Source organism: Ursus maritimus, unplaced genomic scaffold, assembly GCF_017311325.1.
Source record: "Ursus maritimus isolate PB19 unplaced genomic scaffold, ASM1731132v1 scaffold_31, whole genome shotgun sequence".
Classification (NCBI taxonomy): domain Eukaryota; kingdom Metazoa; phylum Chordata; class Mammalia; order Carnivora; family Ursidae; genus Ursus; species Ursus maritimus.
The window spans coordinates 21,888,939-21,905,160 of NW_024425675.1; the positions used below are offsets into that span (position 1 = coordinate 21,888,939).

Sequence of the window (16,222 nt, forward strand, 5' to 3'; positions counted from 1 at the left end):
GACTTCCCCAGGACAGGTAACCTGAGAGACCCAGTATGCAGTCTCTCTGAAGAAAATACCAGAGTCTCAGAGAACAAAACAAAATGAAATCAGAAGGACTGTCCAAGTCCTCTTTGTAATTGTTAATGGCATTGAACATTTATGGAGCACAAAAAATGTAAGCCACACTTGGGCCTAAAACTCTCTCTCTGGCAAGTGCACAATCTACCTAACACTAGTTCTGCCCAACCCAGTGTGACACCCCCTTCCCACCTGTCTTGACTGATCCCATGAGTCAAGCAATTTCCACATTTCCATCTCATCATGCTAGAGAGCCATAGTTGAAGTCTATAAATTTTGTATCCTCCTTCTCTAAGAACAAGAGAGAAATGAACAGCATCAGGGCAGCACTTGGTTAAAGGTATTAAAACATGAACACTGAGCCTTAGAGACCACTCAGTCAGTACCATCCCTCATTCCCTACACGAAGCAACGGCGCTAACATAAAGTAAATCTGGCATATGACATGACCATACATAGGGAAGCCTGAACATGAACTGGATATGAAAGGATACTAAAGACATATTATTAATTGTGTTAGTTATGATAATGTTGTTTTGGTTACATGGGGAAATTTCTTCTTGCCTTCTTTCCTTCCTTCTTTTCTTTCTTGGGGGAATGGAGGGAATGGAAGGCCATATTATATTAGGGGTGGGATGTCAAGATATCTTTTTTTAAATTGAGATATAATTGACGTACAACACTGTGAACATTTACGTGTACAACGTGTTGATTTGGTACCACCCTGGAGTCAGCTAACACCTCCACTGGTGTTACCTTCTTTTTTGTGCTAGAACATTTATGATCTAGTCTCTCAGGAACTTTCAAGTATATAATACAGTATGTTAACTCTAATCACCATGCTGTGCATTAGATTTCCCAGACCTTATTCATCTTCTCACTGTAAGTTTGTACCCTTTGACCAACATCTCCCCAATTCTCCCACCTCCTGCCCCTGGTAACCACCATTCTACACTCTGCTTCAACAAGTTTGGCTTTTTTTAGATTCCACAAGTAAGTTGTATCATATACTATTTGTCTTTCTCTGTCTGACTTATCTCACTTAACATAATGCCCTAGAGGTCTATCCATGTGGTCACATATAGCAGGATTTCCTTCTTTCTCATGACTCAATAATATTCCATTGAACATACAAACTACATCTTATATATCCAATCACATGTTGATGGACATTTAGTTGGTTTCCATGTCTTGGCTATTGCAAAATCGTGCAATAAAATATCTTTAATTTACTTTAAAATATCTTAGCGTTTTTTACAAATGGAATGAATAAGTGAATGAATAGCTGGCCTGACCCAGAGGACACACAGCTAGTTAGTGATGGGGTTGGTTAATAGTCCCGTGTCCTTCCTCAAATGTTTTACAAAAGACCATTTGCAAAGTATTATATCCTCGACACCAGAGCAGCTACTCAAGGTGACTGTAGCCATGTAGAGGGCCATTTGGGCTCTGCCCACTCAGCTTTGGAGGGGACCTGCAGCCTCCCAATCAGTGTGGCAAACTGAGCTTTGATTAAAAAAAGTTGCTAGGTCGGCCTTCTTCTCTGATCCAAATGACCAAGTAATGGCCACATAGCCATTAAACACTGGCCTGGGTGGACATTTGTTCCAAGTTTCTAAAACCATATCAGAGTACTAAGAAACTCAGTTCTTTCATAATGTAATAGCATGACCTAACAGAATTAGTGTATAATCACAAAGAATAACCATGAACTCCTTACTGTGTACCAGGAACTATTCTAAGCATTTGACAAGAATGATCTCAGTTAATCACCACAACCTCCAAGACATTATTGTCTCCATCATGTAGATGAAGTGAGTGGGGCACAGAGAGTTTAAGAAACTTGGCAAGCCCACAGGGCCCTGGGGGACAGAGTCAGCATTTTGGATGGCTTTGCCATACTTTCTCCTCATGGCCACACGCCATTTCCTCATAGTCACACCTAATGTTTTTCACTGGGAGAAATGGTCCAGGGATAATTCTTTCTCATTGCTGTCTTTAAAAATACTACAGAAGAATTGGGGCGCCTGGGTGGCTTAGTCAGTTAGGTGTCCGGCTCTTGGTTTCGGCTCAGGTCATGATCTCATGGGTGGTGGGATTGAGCCCCACTTCGGGCTCCACACTCAGTGGAGAGTCTGCTTGTCCTTCTTCCTCTGCTCCTCCCCCGCCCATACTAACTCTCTCTTTCTCTCTTGCTCTCTAAAATAAATAAATAAATCTTTTAAAAAATACTACAGAAGGTTAAAAACCAAAAGTAAAAGAGAAAAATAAAATCTGCCCCATAGGCCAATAAAAAGAGTCTGATTTCAGGAAAATCTTGTACTGTGTTTTCCCCATAAAAAATTCAAATTATTCACATGCTGTTTAACTCCCTTCATCAAACAAACCTGGGCAAGAAGTCGAGGCAGCTCTGCAATTTCTCCTCTAGAAAACTACCGGGCGGCTGCCCAGTGGGCAAGAGAGGCCTGAGGCCGCCCATTCAGCCTCTCATCATGACGTGATAGAAAGCTGCCAGTCACTCCCTTGAAGGGTTCTGGGTGACTTTCTGCAGAAAAGTCTTCACACACACACACACACACACAGGAAATAAAGGAGAATGCAGTCAACCTTCCAGTACCTTCACTATCTCTCGGTACTGAGAATAACTTCGAATGAATCAATTCCTTCTTTAATGTTGTGCCATCAAAGTTAAAATAAGACAAAAGACCAAAAATCAGATTCAAACAACCAATCCTAGAAAGGGGAAGGTATCTTAGGATGAACTGGGGAAACCACCACCTTGGGGTGGTGCTCAGCCCTGTTTCAGAGCCCCTCCCCCTCCATTAGTCCAATTATCCCAACAGGAATAAGTGAAGGGTGGCTCCTGTCATCGTAGAAGTCAGAATTCTCAACAGAAGTCAAAGTCAAATAAAGATACAGCACAGGTAGCATCTGAAGACATGGAGGGAAGGGGAGCCTAGAAACCAGATCAACACCAACCGAGTGGTCTAACTGCAAAGCTTTCAGTGAATGCGGGCATGGAGGTTGCCACAACGGGCTTTGATTACTAGAAGAGAAAGGATTTATATTGTGGCTACTATCCCTACTGGAAAAAAGCCGACCTTCCTCAAATATAAGCAGGCTGAATGATGAAGTTAATAATTGAGGCCAAGAAGCCGTATTTCCTATTGCAATAGAAATGAACACTGCTATCTACGAAGGACAAGAGCCTCTCCCACAGAGGAACTTTTCGTTCCTCCCCCAAATTTATTATCATTAAAACTAGTATTTGACATTCACCAAATGCCAACAACATGCCTATATCTGCTATTATGACTACATCATTAGTTCACCTCTGAACTGACTTTCCAAACATGGTTAACTTTGTCCTGGACAACAGGCAGGCACGAAGATAAGGAAGGCAATTAAGAGTTATGCTAACAATAAAAATAAAGTAGTGATAAAATTTTCTGCGTTGTCCAGGCATGGTTTGTGACTTTTATATTAAAAAGACTGGGAACCTCTTTTCTTGTTGTGACTACTGCAGACAAAGCAGATGTGGTTATTATAAATGGCTAAAAGGAAGTCAGGCAAAGAAAAGATCTTAGTCTCCGTCTAAAACTGTGTTAACACTGTAAGATGATGCTACTTGGAATACTCAGAGGAAAATCTGTCTACTCTGCAGCCCAATCATGTCTCCCCCTTTCTGGGCCATATTTCTTGAGCTCTGCATCTGACAGTCAGGATGGCAAGGCTGGCATGGAAGCCAGTCGATTGACAAAAGGAAGAAAGCCACAGGAAGCCCAGACAAAAATGGCTAGGTCTAACTCAACTCTAGTTGTGAAGAGTTCAAACTCGCAGGGTGGTTTCATTCCAGAATCCTCATGTTGCCTCATTTCAAGTATTTTTCCCCTCCAAGCCCCCGAGACCAGGGGAATGGACATTTCCATGGTTGTTCTCATGCCCAATGACCTGAACACAACACGTGGTTCCTGCCTCCAGGAAGGCAGTTACAATACTATATTGTAACTACTAATCCCTATGCTTGTCTGTCCCCTCCCCTGCCATTGCAGGGTCCTCAAAATGCGAGCGACATCATTCATCCACCTGTGTTTGACAGTAGCATCTGGCACACAGTGGACATCCATCATCTCTGTTCTATAAACAGTGACCAGATCTTATAAACAGACAATTCCTGAGAAGACTTTCTGCTCATAAATGTCCTTCCTACTGAAGCTGAAGCTGAAGTTTCACTATTGAGGGCTAATGGCTTTGGCTCTGTGGTCCAGAGTCCTTAACAAAATAGATCTCTTTGAAAGGGGTGTCCCTGTTCTCTCAACTGCTATGAGCTAGTATACAATGGGAGTAAAAGAAACCAGCTCAAAATCGAAGGGAAGTATTAGAAAAGAGAGAAACAGGGAGGAAAAGAGGAAAGAGTAAAGAACTGAGAAGAAAAGGGAAGGGGGAAAGGAGGCCAAGACATACCCTGCCTTCCTCAGAGCTTTGCCTAGAATATGCCATCACTGCCTCCTCTCCCCACAGAATTGTGGATGCTTCCAAGTATACTCACTTTTAAGGTGCTTCTTCCTGCAAATGAAGTGGAGGAAGGAGGTTTTCACTTTCCCCAAAATGCTCAACAATGGCTGAACATTCCTTTTTGATCTTCTCCTTGTTATAAAAGAAAACAAAGGAAGAGAAAAGGGCTCCACATATAACCTTCCACAACCTAAAAGAACAGAATGGGGTTGCCTGGCTGGCTCTCTTCGTGGAGCACGTGACTCTTCATCTTGGGGTTGTGAGTTCGAGCCCCACATTGGGTGTGGAGATTACTTAAAAATAAAATCTTTAAAATAAATGAGTAAATGAATGAATGAATGAAAAGAGCAGAATGATTCGACTTTACACATATGAAAACCCTGAAGGTGAATATTCAAGGTCTGGGTGGCAGCTACAGGGTGACTAAAACCGAAAGGGCTTTGCAGGTCCATCTGAATTAAACTATTAGCAGAATGAAGTTCCATTTTTGTATAATATTTAAGAAGAACCAAAGTTAGTTTTTTGTTTCTTTGTTTGTTTTATTTTTTAAAGTAATCTCTACAGTCAACGTGGGACTCGAACTCATGATTCTGAGATAAAGAGTCAGATGCTCTTCCAACTGAGGCAGCCAGGCACCCCGGGAACCAAAGCTTTAAGGAAAGCAAAGTACTAAAGACTCCTATAATAACTGAGCTTTTGGTTCAAATTTTATGGAGTTTTGGTCCATTCTAATTCATTAATAAGACCTGAAGAAATATTACCTGCTGCATTTTTATGCCATCAGAGAGATTACTTTCATAAACTTAAGAATAAATTGTGAACATGCATTTTTTTCACCTTTTTGTGCAAGAAAATTCATTTTATACAATTTCTAATCCATTCTGTGTTCTGTAGACTTTACTGAGATGGATTCTCATCAAGTGCTTCTCAGGTTATAGGGGGGTTTTCGTTCCCATCTTTGAGTAGAATATGTAAAGTTTAGACTGAGGGGCAAAAAAAGAGTTTGGCTCTTGTCACACAAATTAAACAAACAACAACAACAAAACATACATATGAATGTATCCAAAAGGGCCAAGAATGGCAGGAGGAACAAAAAGGTCAAGCAACAGATATACTAGTTCATAAATGCCAGGTGACCCAAAAGCAACTCTTCTAAGGAGCTGCAAGAGATAGAAACCCAGGCCAGGGCAGCGCCAGCAAGCCTGTCCCCAGATTTAAAGAGACATTTCTGCTAGAAAGCAACACAAATCAGGCCACCACATTCTTTCCCATTTTTTTGAGAAAGACAAAATCTCGTCAGCATCTCTAGTGACAAAGACACAACAGAAGAAACAAAGTTAAGTCCTCGCCCACTCTCAGGACTCTGGGCCCATCGGATTCAAGCACAAAACACTCAGGAGGGCAGCTCTGCAGCCTGTTCACCTAGCAGATGTTCACGCTGACCACGCTAATGGAAGAGAGGAGGAAGAACGGTAAGAGCCAATATCCACAGTCATTATCACAATGAAGCCCTAAAACGCAGGCAAATAATAAAACACAGAACATTTCTGTCCTATCAATCCAAACTCCATAGCTCAACTAAATGGTGACAAAGCTTCCTGCAAACATAAAGGGATGTACATTCGCAGAATAGTTTTGAAAACGTGTGGCTCTTGCTGTCTGGTCTCCAGTCAATAAACGCACCATAGACGAACATTTTCAATAAATATTAAACCACGACACACAGCCATTCTGGTCTCTGAGATACAGTGTTTTTACCCGCAGAAAACACCTGTCGTAATAACTTCAAAAATGAGTTGCAGAAAAGAAAAATAATTTTACCCTGTGGTACACAGAACAATAGTCCTCAGACAGCCAGGCACTGGGACTGGGATAATAGCTCCTGGCAGACACAGACAAGAGTGCCTAACATCTGTCCTGCCCAGACTACGGTCTCCCATGCACCAAGAGTGCATGGCTCCGTTATAATAACTGGGAGCAGAAGGTAGGAAAGAATCCTGCAGCAGAAGCCTGGGGTCTTGGGAATATACTGTGGAAAGCCAAAATCAAATAGAAGTATTATGTCTTTCTAAAACAAAACAAAACAAAAAAGATTAAAAAAATACATATATATATATATATATATATTGCTATCCAAGGGTGTGGTTTGTATTCGGTGTCCAAAGGCAAGTTTCTTGAGTTGCGGCTGCTAAACTAAAGTTAAAACTATCAACTAGTCACAACCTGGTGGACTGGAGCCAGGCAGGAAGGAAAGAGGCAGGCGTCCTCTATGTTATGGAGAAAAAAATCTAACACATCTCTACCACAATGCCTCAAACTTCAGAAGGAACGGGGAGAATTTTAAATCTCAGGGTTAATAATCCCTAGCATAACACCAAAAATGTAGACCCACTACCCCTGAGTGAGAGGTCAGCAGTTGTAGGCAAATTCCATTAAAATGTGTTAACTCCGGGGCACCTGGGTGGCATAGCGGTTGAGCGTCTGCCTTCGGCTCAGGGCGTGATCCCGGCGTTATGGGATCGAGCCCCACATCAGGCTCCTCCACTATGAGCCTGCTTCTTCCTCTCCCACTCCCCCTGCTTGTGTTCCCTTTCTCGCTGGCTGTCTCTATCTCTGTCGAATAAATAAAAAATCTTTTAAAAAAAAATGTGTTAACTCCAAGATGAATGAAATGAATAGGAAAGGGGTCACAGCAGACAGGAATGTGCTCACAAGGAAAAGACAATGTTCAGGAACCTCTCCTCACGGAATTACCTGTGCTTAGAAAACAGGCTTTTAACTCTGGAAAACAGTATGGAGGTTCCTTAAGAAGTTAAAAATAGAACTACCCTACGACCCAGTAATTGCCCTGCTAGGTATTTATCCAAAGGGTACAAACATATAAACATTCGAAGGGCCATCTGCGCCCCAATGTTTATAGCAGCAGTGTCCACAATAGCCAAACTATGGAAAGAGCCCAGATGTCCATCGACAGATGAATGGATACAGAAGATGTGGTATATGCATACAACGACTATCACTCAGCCATCAAAAAGAATGAAATCTTGCCATTTGCAACATCATGGATGAACTAGAAGGTATTATGGCAAGCGAAATAAGTCAGTCAGAGAAAGACAAATACCATATGACTTCACTCATACGTGGAATTTAAGAAACTAAACAGATGAACCTAGCACAAGGGATGGAAAAATAAAATAAGATGAAATCAGAGAGGGAGGCAAACCATAAGAGACACTTAACTTTAGGAAACAAACTGAAGGTTGCTGGAGGGGAGGTGGGTGTGGGGCTGGGGTAACTGGGTGATGAGCATTAAGGAGGGCACGAGATGTAATGAGCAGTGAGTATTTATTATATGCAACTGATGAATCACTAAATTCTACCCCTGAAACAAATAATACAGTATATGTTAACTAAATTGAATTTAAATTTTAAAAAAATTTTTTAAAGAAAACAGGCTTTTCTTAGAAGCTGAGTGTGCCATTTAGGAAAGGAACTGAATTAATGTCCTGGAGAATTATACCTTTTGCATCCTTCTAGGTCAGAGAGGACAACAGCCATATACAAAGTTTCATCAGGGCAGAGGATGAACAGGTCATTTACCCAATGTGAAGGAGAGTACCACAGGTAGACAAAAGATGCCAAGAGTGGCTCAGGGTGAGGATTCTTTTCCCAGGCAGATCTGTGAGCACTGGTCCAAAATGAAGAGGATGAGGACCGTTGCTCAGAGAGAAGGGCCAACGCCCTCGGCCACCAGAATAGTTCTGACACAGAGCAGGCTGTGCAGGAAAGAGGTAACAGAGTAAGGCCTGACTCCTATCTTTGCAAAGGCCTCTTACAAGGGTGGTCTTTGGCTGGGATCTGAGAAATTCGACTTGTAAAGTGTTCCCACCACTTTAGCTGATGAGAGTGGCTCGCTGTGCCTGTCTGTTTATGCAATCCATGTGGTTTATGCCCAAGTAGAACAAAAAAGCAAAGAAAAGGGAGAATGCACTCTCTCTCCCTGATGATGAGCTGGGACATCGGCCTTCTCCTGTCCTCAGACTGGGATTACACCACTAGCTCTCCTGGGTCTCCGGCTTCCTGACGGCAGATCATGGGGCCTCTCAGTCTCCTGCTGCAGGATTCTTTCCCACCTTCTGCTCCCAGTTATTATAACGGAGCCACGCACTCTTGATGCGTGGGAGACCATAGTCTGGGCAGGACAGATGTCAGTCTCTCATTATGACATAAGCCAATTCTTTATCATAAGTCCCTATCTATCCATCCATCCATCCATCCATCCATCTCCTATTGGCTCTGTTTCTCTGGAGAACCTTCAGACAAGAGTATTACTTAATAGGTTTGAGAATATCACAAGGAAATTTTTTAACTTTTTAATTATGAATGAAGATTTGTTAATTTAGGATTTGCCTAAATTTTGCAATCCTCAGGCAATCACCTGTTAGATGCTATTATCCCTAAAGCCACCAGCTAATCTGGGCCAGTACTAAAGGCTCACAACTGATGAGAAGAAAAGCCTGGAATATGTAAGCCAGCACCCCAGCCTACCTCATAATTTTCACTGGATCCTAGCCTGCTCCAGGCCCCAGATAATGACAAGAGTGGCTAACTACTGGGCACCCATGATCTGGGCTCGATGCCAGACCCTTCTCACACATCACTGCAAAACCGCAAATCCTAAAGGACTCCCCTACTTTGCAGATGAGATTCAGAAAGGCCAAGTAACTAGTCACAAGTCACAAGTCAAGGTGGTGTGTCTGATTCCAAATAGCACACACTCTGTACCATCATGCTACGGTCAACTACAATTTAAGAAATATTCTAACAGACTGGGGTTTTAATTTAGTCTTTGGAAGAGAAAAAATTTAAGGCTGTTTATTAAGGTAAGAAAGCAATAGAAAAGTAAGAGAGCTTTTCTCTGTTGGTATATACAAAAATATTCAGTATTACTCCAGGCCTTTGCAAATACTAAGGGCACCCTGAGAAGGATGGCCCCATCCCAGGTCAGATCCCAAGGACCTAAGGAAAAGTTGCTGAAACTCATAACTGCACTTAGACAGACAACCTTCTAAGTGTCTCATTCTGTTTGAGTTGAAGGAAAAAAAACTGTACTATGCCTACAAAGGCTTCCACAATGGGGAAAGAAAAAGGTTTTTGCGGAACATCTGCTTTCCTTCTGGAATTCTGGAATTTGGGTATATGCTAGGCAGAGGATGCCTACGTGATCAGCCCCCTATAAAAACCCTGGCCATTGAGTCTCTAACAAGGTCCTCTGGTAGACACTTCACATGTCACAACCCCGTCACTCTGAGTGTAGAGGCCAAGAGGCCCCACAGACTGCTGTCTGTAAACTGGGGAACCAGGAAAGCCATTGGTAAGATTCAGTCTAAATCCAAAGGCCTGAGAACCAGGAGCTCCAAGGTGCGAGGGCAGGAGGAGCTAGACATCCCAGCTCAAGAAGAGAGGGAGCAAATTCACCTTTCTGCTGTGTTTTTGTTCCATTCAGGCCTGCAGAATTAAACAAGGCCCACCCACATGGGGGAGGACAGTCTGCTTTACTCGTCTGATGATGCAAGTGCTAATCTCTTCCAGAAACATCCTCACAGACACACCCAGAAATAATGTTTTACCAGCTATCTGGGCATCGCTTAGCCCAGCCAAACTGACACATAAAATTACCTATCATAATATATGACTGCAAAGACTCTCTGAATCCATGATCTAGTTTTTCCTTCTTTTCTGTGGTTTTCATGCAGCGAATATACACAGAGTGCCAGCTTTCTGGTGAGCCGCATGTAAGGCATTTGGGGGAGATACCGAAGGTCCCAGTCTGCTTCAAATCACCTGGGACCTGAACAAGCATTCCAAAATTTCATGCATTGAAATGATCAGATTCTCGTTCTCTAGGCCCAATTTCATCCTTTGTAGACTAAATCACTAAGCAAAGTCAGGGGAGAGGACTATAAGAAAAGCCTAGACTACTTTGTTTGAAAAAGCAAATATTAAAAAAAAAAAAAAAAGCAAACCCTTAAGAATACAAAAACACTAATTCAAAAGGATATATGCACCCCGACAGTATACCAGCATTATTCACAATAGCCGTGATACAGAAGCAGCCCAAGCGTCCACCGGTTTAGGAATAGATAAGAGAAGATGTGGTATATACATCTGATGGAATATTATTCAGCCATCAAAAAGTCAGAAATCTTGCCATTTGCAACGACGTGGATGGACCTAGAGAGTATGATGCTAAGTGAAATAAGTCAGAAGGAGAAAGACAAATACCATACGATTTTACTCATATGTGGAATTTAACAAAACAAATGGACAAAGGGAAAAAAGAGACAAACCAGAAACACCCTTAACTATAGAAAACAGAGATGGTCACCAGGGGGGAGGTGGGTGGGGGTGAAGGGAATGAAGAGCACACTTATCATGATGAACACTGAGTAATGTACAGAATTGCTGATTCACTATATTGTACACCTGAAACCAACATGACACTTAATTATACTGGGATTAAAAAATTTTAAATAAAAGAAAAAGAAGCGAAAAATAAATAAATGATCAAACCTTTCCATCTGAAAAAGAAGAAAAAAATGTTATGCACCTGGAGAGGGAAATGAGGGCAGAAAGAAAACTAGAAATTGTTGGTAATTAAATCCTGTGGCCTGCAGAAGGGCACTTGGTAGTGATGAGAACAATCAGCAAATCTCCAGGAAAGTGTTAGGCATTAAAGTAGCTGAGATGAGAGAAGGTTTTCAGCTGGGAGACCGGGGGGATCTCAGGCCCCCGCCGAATCTCTAAGAAAACAGTATAAACAGGGTCATTCTGAGGTTGGCGGAGACGAAATCTGACCTAGCACCTGGCGTGTGGTCTGTCAGTTTCTCCCTGGCAGGATGACATAATTCATGCCCCACCTGCCCCCATGTGCAGAAGGCATCTGGGCACTGTCCGCGGTCCTTCGCAGTTCTCCGGTTACGTAGTTCAGAGATTGTTAAATCGCCACAGAACATTTATATTTACTTTAATTCTGTGGTCCTTGTATAAGACTCAGGAAAAAAAAAAAAAAACAGGGGCTATAAGAAGTTGCAAAGAAGGTCTTCAAATCCTCAATAGAAGTGAGGAGGTTGTAAATCTTAAAATGTAATATAGAAAAACGGATAATAGCCATGACTTCTAACTTTCCTACCTAATCCCTTCAGGGAATCGGCAAAAGAGGAGAAAAGTCAGACGTGGTCATGCAGGCAAGGTGAGAGTCCTGTAAAGCATGACACCTCCCCACCTACTCCCCGCACCTGGAGTAGAAGAGGACCCACTCATTCTACCCACACCCGCTTGGCTGCTTCTCACTAGTCCGGCTGGCGCTCCGAACAGCACCACAGTGGTTTTTCTGGAGTATTAGAGAATCTTTTCAACAAATCATTCCTTGGGGGAACTGAGAGGGTCATTTATTACCTCTTGGTAGTGTGTGTGATTTCTGTTCCCCCGGGGGTGTCTGAGAACCCATCCTGCACCCACTCAATCTCTCTGTCCCCATTTCTCTATCTGCTCTCCCTCAATGACCAACTGATCAGAGCCTGCCTCGGATTCTTCCAGACCTAACCGCTGCCCTGGTTCCCTCTGGCCACTGAACAGTCTAGCATTCGGTGTGCATGAGCTCAGAGGAGGTCTCGGTTTCCACATCTGCCCTCACCAAGCAGGGATTACGGTGCTGCTGTGAAAACCAGCTCCCGCCTCCAAGTGGCATGCGTAGGTGAGATACGGGTTTGATCAGCTTTGCCACAAAACTGCCTTTAACGTGGTGCTTAATTGTTTTAATTTTCCTTGCCCTCTCTCTGCTACAATAAGGCAGTAAGAGCAAGGTGGAGAAAACATACTTTAAAAAAAAAAAAATAAGAAAATGAGGCAACTCTCCTGATTTGTTACCCCAAACACAATAAAAACATTGAAAAATACTAACCACATCTCTGCATAAAAGCTCCAAGAGAGAAACAACAGATTCAACGCTCGAGACACACAGATCCCAACTGCCACTCTGCCCCTGAGGAAGTCTGCGGTCTTCTGAGTCTGGGCAGGTGTCTGCTCTCAGTGTCTTCATTTGCAAAATCAACAGTGTAGGGGCTCCTTCTCAGACTACATACAGCACGTGGCCCACAAGGAGGACATGGGGAAGTTCGTGTAGTTAATTCGAATGTCCTGGGGTAGTGGCTAATTTGATTTAGTGAAAGCTGAAGGGCACTGATCCCTTTCACCCTTGTCGGAAGCAGGAGCTCAGAGCCGCCGGGCGCTGCCCCGCTGCCCCGCTGCAGGCCTGGCATTAGCCCCACACCAGCAGGGGTAAGTGCCCCAAGACTCTTTCTTCTCTCAGAGAGGATGGCTCCCCTCAGGCGCTGGCTTGTCATATCGCTTTGCTGAACAATGCCTCTTTCGTGGTGGGTACAAAGGTCCCCATCAGCTTATCCCACCCAAGCACTCACAAATTCCCAAAGAGCCGGATCTGAAGTGGTAAGAGTTTTCGATGACGATCCTGGCTGCTGACTCCCGTCCAAGGGACAGCAGCGAGAGATAGCAAAGGGACATGTGTGCGTCTTCATCATTGTGTGTGGCAACGGATGTGAGGCCAGAAAGTCAGAGGCTGGGAAAAATAGGAAGAGAAAGCAAGCAGGGTAGAACGTGGGAGACAAAACAAAGGGAGTGACTGAACCATGGCCACCTAAGAGACACCCACGCTGGGGAGGTGGTCTGTTCTTCTAAGAGCTACCTTCCCTCCATCCTGTGGCCCACAGGATACTAAACCAGCTGCGAGGTGAAGTATGAGGAGAAGCCAGCCCCGCAGAGAAAGAAGGTGGAGAGGCAGAGGCAGCAAGGAGGAAATGTGGGCACAGGGAGGGGTGGGAAAGGCCTGGAGGGCTGGAAAGCTCGGGGACGCCATGTGGCTGAAGGGGCGGTGAGGGGGGCGGGTGCGACCGCAGGGCAGTAAGAGGCTCATAAAGCCCCCCGCATCTGGCCTCTCAGCCCAGGTAAGGAAGCTGGGGTATACTCCTCCTGCAGTGGGAAGACCACAAGGGCACAGGGTGCCTGGATCTGCCTGCCCTGTCCTAGGATTGCGCTGGTTCCCATGGAGAGGCCAAATTGAGGAAGGCAAAACAAGAGGGAGGAAACCCCCAGAAAGCCACTACATCTGCCAGGAGAGGGAGATGGTGCCTTGGTCTAGGGCGGCCGTAGACATGGGGGGAAGTAGACACCTTGAGGAATGACATGAGGCAGGGTTTCGAAGGTGGGAAAGAAACCCTGGTAAGAAGGAACTATGAGGCATGCTTCTTTAACAGGTCTCTAACCTGCAGCAGGTTAGGCCAGATCCAGCACTTTCCTGTCAAGGAAGGGTAAGCTCCATAAAGCTAGAAAGGAATTTCCAGCCCTGTGACATTTCCCACGCAGTAAAATGGACGAAACCAAATGAAGGGGAACAGCTTCAGCCTCTAGGATCGCCAGTGGAAGGACACATCAGGGCTGGTTATCCCCTGCCCTTCCACGTCTATCTTCTACCCTCCTGTCCTGCTCTGTGTCCCAGAGGCCAACCTGCTGATAGCATCACCCAGGCCCTCTGGTTTTGGGCTGGCCAGTGGGGGACCCATCAGAAGAGCAGAGAGGCTAAGAAGAGAGATATCAGAGTATTTCCTCCCTGTTCTCTCTGTGCTTTGGTCAAGTGTTCCAGCAGTGGCTGTGTCCCCAAGCCATTCACTCTGGCACCATTCTCTATGGCTCACTGGGCTCCTCCTCCTGCCACTGTGCCCAGGGGTAGCACAAGCCCTGGGTGCCCAAACAGCTTGCTGACTTCCTTCACGGTGCCCATAATTCTGTCATTAGCCCCTCTAGTAAATTCTCTTCACTGGAACTGCCTGGAGTGAGTTCCCTTTCCTGCTGGGACCCCGTTTGAAACATCAGGGGTGCCCAGTTGTCTTGAGAACCCTCTGCAGCCCAGCAAGTGATGGAAGGTGCCTTCCTGGTGTCAGGGGCTTGACTCCATCTCTGGTCCAAATATTCCAAAGCTCACGAATGTCTCATTAAGGAGGAATCATCATAGCACTCAAAATAACAGCTTATCATGAAAGGTACGCCACAGAGGAACCTGTCGAATCATAGCAGGATCAGCACACGTTAGCTGAAGAGGTGACATACACCTGGCAAGGCCTGTTCTCCCACACTGTCACTGTAACCCTGAATGATTCAACCACAGGATGAGAATTTTCTGATCTAAATTCCCAGCGTTTCCAGCAACACAATCGAAACTGTTCCCAGTGCAGGGGCTTAAAGTTTTCCTCTCATCAAGTAAGAGTAAGGATGACTGAGACAGTTTCTCAGTTGGGAGGAATCCTACTTTAATCTTGCCCTTTTATGCACCAGTTAAACAATACTGAACAAAACTTGTTGCTCCTAGCAGGCACTAGGCAAACCTTAGAGAGCAGTGCCCAACATACAGCCCTTGGCCCCGGAGGAGATGAGTGGCTAGCTGAGGGGAGGGGGAAGCAGGCACAATGAAACACAAGGCAGCAGGCGATGCCCAGAGCTAAGCAAGTGCAGGAGCTGGGGGAGCAGACAGGAGGGGCATCCTGTCTAGTGACGAGGAGAAAACAGGGAGTTTCCTGGAAGTAATGAAATCGAAGCAGAGGCCATGGGAAGGGCAGGGGCCGGCTGGGAGAGGAGACAGCAGGTCTGACTCCAGGCACACCGACCAGTGTGGGTAAAGGCTGGAGGTGGAAAACATGGCGCAGCCCTCGGAGTTCAGCACAGCTGATGCCGAATGTGACCAGAAGGACAGAGGTGAGGACGCTGTGGGTGGGTGGCCCCTCTCGAAAGCCCTTACAAGGTGGGAGACCATACAGTTTATCACCCAAACTGGGGACATTAAGAGAGACATATCTGCACTGGGAAAACAGACACACCAGAAGTACGGTCATCCCACTTCTATCACTTTGTGGGCAACAGGAAGTCCCTGACGGGGTGGGAGCAAAGAAGTAACACTATCGGATCTGTGCTTCAGGCAAATCATTCCAGGTCCCCCCATGGACAATAAGCTGGAGAAGGGCCAAAACTGAAGAACGAGAGAGCGAGCGTGAAGATGTTATTGGAGAAATTCAGGAAAGAGATGACAGGGGCTTCCTGCATATTGTTGGGGGGGGGGGTCACTGTTAACAGATTAAGAGACTGAAATTGAAATTGATGATAAGGGGCAGTGATTGGAAATGGGGGCTGGAAGGAAAGATGAGAGGTAGAGGAAGGAGCCCAAATCTTCACTATCCGGATGCCAGGTGGCGGCAGGTGGAGGAGGACATGGGCCACTGGGAAATGGGAGTTGGAGGACACCATGGGGAGGGCAGGGGGGATGGAGGGAGAGTGCACTTGAGACATGCTGAGCTGCATTATGTAGGGATGTCCAGGGATGTAGGCTGGATATAGGGGCAACGGCTCAGGGAAGGAGACTAGGGCTGGAAACCAGGACATGGGACCTAGTTAGCAGCATATGCATGATAATGAAAATGGCCCTGGAGCAGGGGGCAGTGACCTTGAGAAGTCCCCCAGGAAGACTGCAGGGTACAGGCTGCAGTGAGCGCAGAAGTGAGGGGACAGAGAAGCAAACCAGGCA

At 45.1% G+C, this 16,222-nt stretch overlaps 1 protein-coding gene and 1 pseudogene across 3 annotated transcripts in view; one reads left to right on the forward strand and one right to left on the reverse strand.

The window, feature by feature from the left end:
• The window catches only part of CAMK1D (calcium/calmodulin dependent protein kinase ID), a 414,391-nt gene that overhangs the window by 341,927 nt on the left and 56,242 nt on the right, over positions 1-16,222 (reverse strand). The gene's annotated exons all lie outside the window — the stretch shown is intronic.
• The window catches only part of LOC103676293, a 39,240-nt pseudogene continuing 38,359 nt past the window's right edge, over positions 15,342-16,222 (forward strand).